Source organism: Salmo salar, chromosome ssa18 (genome assembly GCF_905237065.1).
Source record: "Salmo salar chromosome ssa18, Ssal_v3.1, whole genome shotgun sequence".
In the NCBI taxonomy this organism is placed as follows: domain Eukaryota; kingdom Metazoa; phylum Chordata; class Actinopteri; order Salmoniformes; family Salmonidae; genus Salmo; species Salmo salar.
The window spans coordinates 1,822,387-1,831,509 of NC_059459.1; positions in this window are offsets into that span (position 1 = coordinate 1,822,387).

The window sequence follows — 9,123 nt, forward strand, 5'->3', positions numbered from 1 at the left end:
AACAAATATAACTTGTGGAAAAGTAAAAGGATCCTAGTCAATCTATTGTTTGTCAAATCCAGAGTAAATATAGGCCTTTGTGTGTATCAAATCTGTAGGCGATTGTGGGCTAAATCAATGACAAATATAGCTGAAATATTCAGGCTTTATCATGATCTGTGATCAAAGCAAACTGGGGTGTTTTCGGTTCCATTTAGACTAAGGTTATGCGTAAGAACGCAACTGCACTGAAATGAACAGCCTGATTCAATGCGATTCTCCTGAATAAAAAAGTGTTTATCTGTTAAACTGTTTGGTCTATGGATAGACCCATACCGATTCTTTCTTTTTGGTTTTTTTCTGTAGGCATAGCCTACCCCTAATATTCTAAATTGCGGAGCATTTAAAAAAACAACCATATTTTCCTGTGATAGTGATACTTTCCATTAGCCTATAGGTCTACCAAGAAACCATGTTGAGGCTGAGCAAGACCTTTGAGAGGCTAGTAGACTATGCGGAAATAATCACTGAGTTTGTTATAGCCTATATCGCTTTACACCGTTGTTTTTTGTAAGGCTAAGCAAGATGGCAGCAAACTGAAAGCACTGCTTTTAATCATGCAAACTGAAAGCACTGCTTTTAATCATGGCAAGGTGACTGGAAACATGACCAACTACAAACAGTGTAGCTATTCCCTTCGCAAGGCAATCAAACAAGCTAAGCCTCAGTATAGAGACAAAGTACAGTCGCAATTCAATGGCTCAGACATGAGACGTATGTTTTATTTTTTACCTTTATTTAACTAGGCAAGTCAGTTAAGAACAAATTCTTATTTTCAATGAGGGCCCAGGTTTACTGCCTTGTTCAGGGGCAGAACAACAGATTTGTACCCTGTCAGCTCGGGGATTCGAACTTACAACCTTTCGGTTACTAGTCCAATGCTCTAACCACTAGGCTAGGCTGCCGCCCCCGGGTGTACAGTCAATCACGGATTACAAAAAGAAAACCAGCCCCGTCGCGGACACCGACTTCTTGCTCCCAGACAAACTAAACAACTTATTTGCTCGCTTTGAGGACAATACAGTGCCACTGACACGGCCCGCTACCAAAATCTGCGGGCTCTCCTTCACCGCAGCCGACCTGAGTAAAACATTGAAACATGTTTTACTGGGCTGCCAGCCCAGATGGCATCCCTAGCCGCGTCCTCAGAGCATGCGCAGACCAGCTGGCTGGTGTGTTTACGGACATATTCAATCAATCCCTATCCCAGTCTGCTGCTCCCACATGCTTCAAGAGGGCCCCCTGTTCCCAAGAAAGCTAAGGTAACTGAACTAAACGACTATCGCCCTGTAGCACTCACTTCCGTCATCATGAAGTGCTTTGAGAGACTAGTCAAGGATCATATCACCTCCACCCTACCTGACACTCTAGATCCACTTCAATTTGCTTACCGCCCCAATAGGTTCACAGACGACGCAATCGCAATCACACTGTCCTAACACATCTGGACAAGAGGAATACCTATGTGCAACTGGATCATGGACTTTCTGACGGGCCGCCCCCAGATGGTGAGGGTAGGAAACAACATCTCCACCCCGCTGATCCTCAACACTGGGGCCCCACAAGGGTGCGTTCTCAGCCCTCTCCTGTACTCCCTGTTCAACCATGACTGCATGGCCATGCACGCCTCCAACTCAATCATCAAGTTTGCAGACAACACTACAGTTGTAGGCTTGATTACCAACAATGACGAGACGGCCTACAGGGAGGAGGTGAGGGCCCTCGGAGTGTGGTGTCAGGAAAATAACCTCACACTCAACATCAACAAAACAAAGGAGATGATCGTGGACTTCAGGAAACAGCAGGAAACAGAAACAGCGCCTCTTCAACCTCAGGAGGCTGAAGAAATGTGGCTTGTCACCGAAAACACTCACAAACTTTTACAGATGCACAATCGAGAGCATCCTGTCGGGCTGTATCACCACCTGGTACGGCAACTGCTCCGCCCACAACCGTAAGGCTCTCCAGAGGGTAGTGAGGTCTGCACAACGCATCACCGGGGGCAAACTACCTGCCCTCCAGGACACCTACACCCCCCGATGTCACAGGAAGGCCAAAAAGATCATCAAGGACAACAACCACCCGAGCCACTGCCTATTCACCCCGCTATCATCCAGAAGGCGAGGTCAGTACAGGTGCATCAAAGCTGGGACCGAGAGACTGAAAAACACCTTCTATCTCAAGGCCATCAGACTGTTAAACAGCCATCACTAACATTGAGTGGCTGCTGCCAACATACTAACTCAAATCTCTAGCCACTTTAATAATAAAAAAATGGGTGTAATAAATGTATCACTAGTCACTTTAAACAATGCCACTATATAATGTTTACATATCCTACATTATTCATCTCATTGTTTATACTGTACTCTATACCATCTACTGCATCTTGCCTATGCCGCACGGCCATCGCTCATTCATATATTTATATGTACATATTCTTATTCATTCCTTCATTCCATTTTTGTACCCCTTTTTCGTGGTATCCAATTGGTAGTTAGTCTTGTCTCATCGCTGCAACTCCCGTACGGACTCAGGAGAGGCGAAGGTTGAGAGCCGTGCATCCCCCGAAATACAACCCAACCAAGCTGCACTGCTTCTTGACACAATGCACACTTAACCCGGAAGCCAGCCGCACCACTGTCGGAGGAAACACCGTACACCTGGCGACTGTGTCAGCGTACAATGCGCCCGGCCCACCACAGGAGTCACGAGTGCGCGATGGGACAAGGACATCCCTGCCGGCCAAACCCTCCTCTAACCTGGACGATGCTGGGCCAATTGTGCGCCGCCCCATGGGTCTCCCGATTGCGGCCGGCTGCGACTTAGTCTGGACTCAGAATCTCTAGTGGCACAGCTAGCACTGAGATGCAGTGCCCTAGACCACTACGCCACTCGGGTGGCCACCCGCCTCTATAACAAGGGTTAGGCCTATATCCTCATGCGATGCGTAACACATGTAGACGTTTTTAAGGTCTTTCATAATAAACTTCCAAGCAAACACGACGTGAACACTACATCTACATGATGTGTACGTGTCATGAACATGACGTGAACGCGTCAGCAGTTTGGGGCCTTAGAAAAAAACTTGTCTTCGTTGACACTCCACAGTCCGAAGGTAACCTGCCTAAATGATTACCGCCTCGTAGTACTCATGTCGGTAGCCATGAAGTGATTTGAAAGGCTGGTCATGAATCACGTCAACACCATCATGTCGGAAACCCTAGACCACTCTAATTCGCATACTGCCCCAACAAATCCACAGATGACGCAATCTCAATCGCACTCCACACTGCCCTTTCCCACCTGGACAAAAGGAACACCTATGTGAGAATGCTGTTCATTGACTACAGCTCAGCGTTCAACACCATAATTCCCACAAAGCTCATCACAAAGCTAAGGCCCCTGGGACTAAACACCTCCCTCTGCAAATGGATCCTGGACTTCCTGACAGGCCACCCCCAGGTGATAAGGGTAGGCAACAACATCTGCCTTGCTGATCATCAACACTGGGGCCCCTCAGGGGTGCTTAGTCCCCTCCTGTACTCCCTGTTCACCCACGACTGCATGGCCAAGCACGACTCCAACACCATAATTAAGTTTGCTGACTACACAACAGTGGTAGGCCTGATCACTGTCACGACTTCCGCCGAAGTCGGCTCCTCTCCTTGTTTGGGCGGCGTTCAGCGGTCGACGTCACCGGCTTTCTAGCCATCGCCGCTCAATTTTTCATGAATCCATTTGTTTTGTCTTGTTCCCTGCACACCTGGTTTTCATTCCCCAATCAATCTACATGTATTTATTCCTCTGTTCCCCATCATTTCTTTGTGTAAGATTGTTTGTGTTACGTGTATTTTTTTTATTGGATATTTTGTTACGCGCCAGACATATGTCAATGTTCCGTGTTTTGGGGACGTTGTTTGTGCTTTTGATATTTTACCAGAATAAAGTGTGCACCTGTTCACTTCACTCTGCTCTCCTGCACCTGACTTCACCTCCAGTACACATTCAGTGACAATCACCAACAACGATGAGACAGTCTATAGGGAGGAGGTCAGAGACCTGGTAGTGTGGTGCAAGGACAACAACCTCTCCCTCAATCCTCAATGTGAGCAAGACAAAGGAGCTGATTGTGGACTATAGGAAAAAGGAGGGCCGAACAAGCCCCCATTAACATCGACAGGAAGCGGGTCGAGAGTTTCAAGTTCTTTGGTGTCCACATCGCCAACGAACTATCACGGTCCAAACACACCAAGACAGTTGTGAAGAGGGCACGACAACACCTTTTCCCTCTCAGGAGACTGAAAAGATTTGACATGGGTCCCCAGATCCTCAAAAAGCTACAGCTGCACCATCGAGAGCATCCTGACCGGTTGCATCACCACCTGGTATGGCAACTGCTCATCATCTGACCGTAAGGTGTTACAGAGGGAAGTGCATACGGCCCAGTACATCACGGGGGCCACGCTTCCTGACATCCAGGACCTATATACTAGGCAGTGTCAGAGGAAGGCCCAAAAAATGGTCAGACTCCAGTCACCCAAGTCATAGACTGTTCTCTCTGCTACCGCATGGCAAATGGTACCAGAGCGCCAAGTCTAGGACCAAAAGGCTCGTTAACAGCTTCTACCCCCAAGCCATAAGGCTGCAGAACAATTCATAAACTGGCCACCCGGAATATTTACATTGTTTTTACACTGCTGTTACTCACTGTATATTATCTATGCATAGTCACTTTACAAATTACCTTGACTAAACTGTACCCCTGCACATTGACTTGGTACCGGTACCCCCTGTAAATAGCTTCGTTCTTGTTGTCATTTTCTTGTGTTACTTTGAGATTATTTATTTTTTTCCACTTTAGTTTATTTAGTAAATATTTTCTTAACTCTATCTCTTGAACTGCATTGTTGGTTAAGGGCTTGTAAGTAAGCATTTCACGGTAAGGTCTTACCTATTGTATTCGGCGCATGTGACAAATAAAATGTCATTTGATTTTATATAGGTTAATTTATGACGATATTTCATGGCGCTAGGAAGACGTTAGGTGACTTGGTGAGAGGTTTCAGTAGCTACACGAGGTTTAATTCTGGCACTTATCACCCCCCATCATTACTCACCAAATATGGAGTTTCACTGTGCAACTATCATCATTTACAGTGGCTTGCGAAAGTATCCACCCCCTTGGCATTTTTCCTATTTTGTTGCCTTACAACCTGGAATTAACCTGTTGGGACTAGGGGGCAGTATTTGCACGGCTGGATAAAAAACGTACCCGATTTAATCTGGTTACTACTCCTGCCCAGTAACTAGAATATGCATATAATTGGTTGATTTGGATAGAAAACACCCTAAAGTTTCTAAAACTGTTTGAATGGTGTCTGTGAGTATAACAGAACTCATTTGGCAGGCCAAAACCTGAGAAGATTCCAAACAGGAAGCGCTCCCTCTGACCATTTCATGGCCTTCTTGATCATCTCTAACCAAAACAGGGGATCTCTGGCATGACGTGACATTTTCTAACACTCCCATAGTCTCTCAGAAGGCACCAGAAAGCTGAATGGTGTCTTTGCAGGCCCTGGCTGAAAAACATTAGCGCATTTTGTAAGTGGTCGATCTGAGAACAATGAGACTGGAGGCGCGTGCCCGAGCCGACACCATGTTTACTTTCTCTCTCTTTGACCGAAAACAACCACTCCCGGTCGGAATATTATCGCTTTTTTACGAGAAAAATTGCATAAAAATTGATTTTAAACAGCGGTTGACATGCTTCGAAGTACGGTAATGGAATATTTTGAATTTTTTTGTCACGAAACGCGTCGGGCGCGTCACCCTTCTTTACCCATCGGATAGTGTCTTGAACGCACAAACAAAACGCCGCAATTTGGATATAACTATGGATTATTTTGAACCAAACCAACATTTGTTATTGAAGTAGAAGTCCTGGGAGTGCATTCTGACGAAGACAGCAAAGGTAATCAAACTTTTCTAATAGTAAATCTGAGTTTGGTGAGTACCACACTTGGTGGGTGTCAAAATAGCTAGCCTGTGATGGCCGGGCTATCTACTCAGAATATTGCAAAATGTGCTTTCACCGAAAAGCTATTTTAAAATCGGACATAGCGAGTGCATAAAGGAGTTCTGTATCTATAATTCTTAAAATAATTGTTATGTTTTTTGTGAATGTTTATCGTGAGTAATTTAGTAAATTCACCGGAAGTGTTCGGTGGGAATGCTAGTCACATGCTAGTCACATGCTAATGTAAAAAGCTGGTTTTTGATATAAATATGAACTTGATTGAACAAAACATGCATGTATTGTATAACATAATGTCCTAGGATTGTCATTTGATGAAGATCATCAAAGGTTAGTGCTGCATTTAGCTGTGGTTTGGGTTTTTGTGACATTATATGCTAGCTTGAAAAATGGGTGTCTGATTATTTCTGGCTGGGTACTCTGCTGACATAATCTAATGTTTTGCTTTCGTTGTAAAGCCTTTTTGAAATCGGACAGTGTGGGTAGATTAACGAGAGTCTTGTCTCTAAATAGGTGTAAAATAGTCATATGTTTGAGAAATTGAAGTAATAGCATTTCTAAGGTATTTGATTACACTGGCTGTTGAGTAGGTGAGACGTAAGCGTCTCACCTAGCCCATAGAGGTTCAAATGTTTTTTTTGGGGGGGAGGGGGGTTTGTATCATTTGATTTACACAACATGCCTTTCCACTTTGAAGATGCAAAATATTTTTTATTGTTAAACAAACAAGAAATAAGACAAAACAATGGAAAACAGAGCCACCTTTTGCTGCAATTACAGCTGCAAGTCTCTTGGGGTATGTCTCTATAAGCTTGGCACGTCGAGCCACTGGGATTTTTGCCCATTCTTCAAGGCAAAACTGCTTTAGCTCCTTCAAGTTGGATGGGTTCCACTGGTGTACAGCAATCTTTAAGTCATACCACAGATTCTCAATTGGATTGAGGTCTGGACTTTGACTAGGCCATTCCAAGACATTTAAATGTTTCTCCTTAAACCACTCGAGTGTTGCTTTAGCAGTATGCTTAGGGTCATTGTCTTGCTGGAAGGTGAACCTCTGTCCTAATCTTAAATCTCTGTAAGACTGAAATAGGTTTCCCTCAAGAATTTCCATGTATTTAGCGCCATCCATCATCCCTTCAATTCTGACCAGTTTCCCAGTCCCTGCCGATGAAAATCATCCTCACAGCATGATGCTGCCACCACCATGCTGCACTGTGGGGATGGGGTTCTCGGGGTGATGAGAGGTGTTGGGTTTGCACCAGACATAACGTTTTCCTTTATGTCCAAAAAGCTCAATTTTAGTCTCATTTGACCAGAATACCTTCTTCCATATGTTTGGAAATGTCTCCCATATGTCTCCCACATGCCTTTTGGCGAACACCAAATGTGTTCTTCTTATTTTTTCTTTAAGCATGGCTTTTTTTTCTGGCCACTTCATTAAAGGCCAGCTCTGTGGAGTGTACGGCTTAAAGTGGTCCTATGGACAGATACTCCAATCTCTGCTGTGGAGCTTTGCAGCTCCTTCAGGGTTATCTTTAGTCTCTTTGTTGCCTCTCTGATTAATGCCCTCCTTGTCTGGTCCGTGAGTTTTGGTGGGCGGCCCTCTCTTGGCAGATTTGTTGAGGTGCCATATTCTTTCCATTTTTTAATAATTGATTTAATGGTGCCCTGTGGGATGTTCAAAGTTTCTGATATTTTTTTATAACTCAACCCTAATCTGTACTTCTCCAGAACTTTTTCCCTGACCTGTTTGGAGTGCTCTATGGTGCCGCTTGCTTGGTGGTGCCCCTTGCATAGTGGTGTTGCAGGCTCTGGGGCCATTCATAACAGGTGTATATATACTGAGATCATATGACACTTAAATAAAGGCCACCTGTGTGCAATCAAACTAATTATCTGACTTCTGAAGGTAATTGGTTGCACCAGATCTTTTTTAGGGACTTCATAGCAAAGGGGGTAAATACATATGCACGCACCACTTCTCCGTTTTTTTTTTTTTTAAATTTTTTGAAACAGGTTATTTTTTCATTTCACTTTACCACTTTGGACTATTTTCTTTCTGTCCATTACATGAAATCCAAATAAAAATCTATTTAAATTACAGGTCGTATGGCAACAAAATAGGAAAAACACCAAGGGGGATGAATACTTTTGCAAGGCACTGTACTTCAGTCACACCAGCTACGTACTTCCAAGAAAGGTCTAAAAATAATCTACAAGTAACCGAAAAAAGGTATTGTAATGTCATATAAAAACACTGAACTATTGCATTTGAAAATATTTCTACCTGCCACTATGTCACGGATCCCCCCGCTACTGCTGCTCATTCCATTCACCTGCTCCGGAGGTCTACGTCACCGGCCTTCTAGGCATCACTAAACTGGATTCAATACCACCAACCCCAAGAAGGGATACAGGAAATTCAAAACACATTTGGTGTCCCTGATTAATGTGCAGTGTTGATGAGTCTGCAGTCCTTTAACTCACGTAGCAGACAAGACGTGCTTTATGAGGTACTACAAACCCATTGCAGGATTAGACGGCTCGTCGGAGTATACAGATAAGATTTACTTGGGTCCCAGCCTGTGTGGGAGTGGAGGGGAACGTTAATGTACTGGCTAAACAAGCACTTTGTAGTGGGGATGTTGATGTTGTAGTTTCACTGATCAAGGCAGAGGCAAAAAGCCTGATATTGACTATGATGGAGCAGAGATGGCAGGAGCAGTGGAATAGAGATACTAAGGGCAGGCATTTATTTTAAGTAGAGAGGAAAGTCATGGCAGGAAGCGACAGAAGAGATGATGCTATTTTTACAAGATTAAGGGTGGACACAGTCAGTTGAACAAAACATGAAATGTGACAGGAAAGCATCCAACAGGAAAGTGTGACCGTGGAGCATGTATTGCTTCAGTGTGGACAGTATCAGAGGGAAGAGAGAGGCTGAGATCTAGTATGAGGAAGAAGGGATACAGGAAATTAATTTAAAGAGTATATTGAGTAGAACTTCATTAGATATCGTCTCAAATACATTGTTATCAGGTAGGATT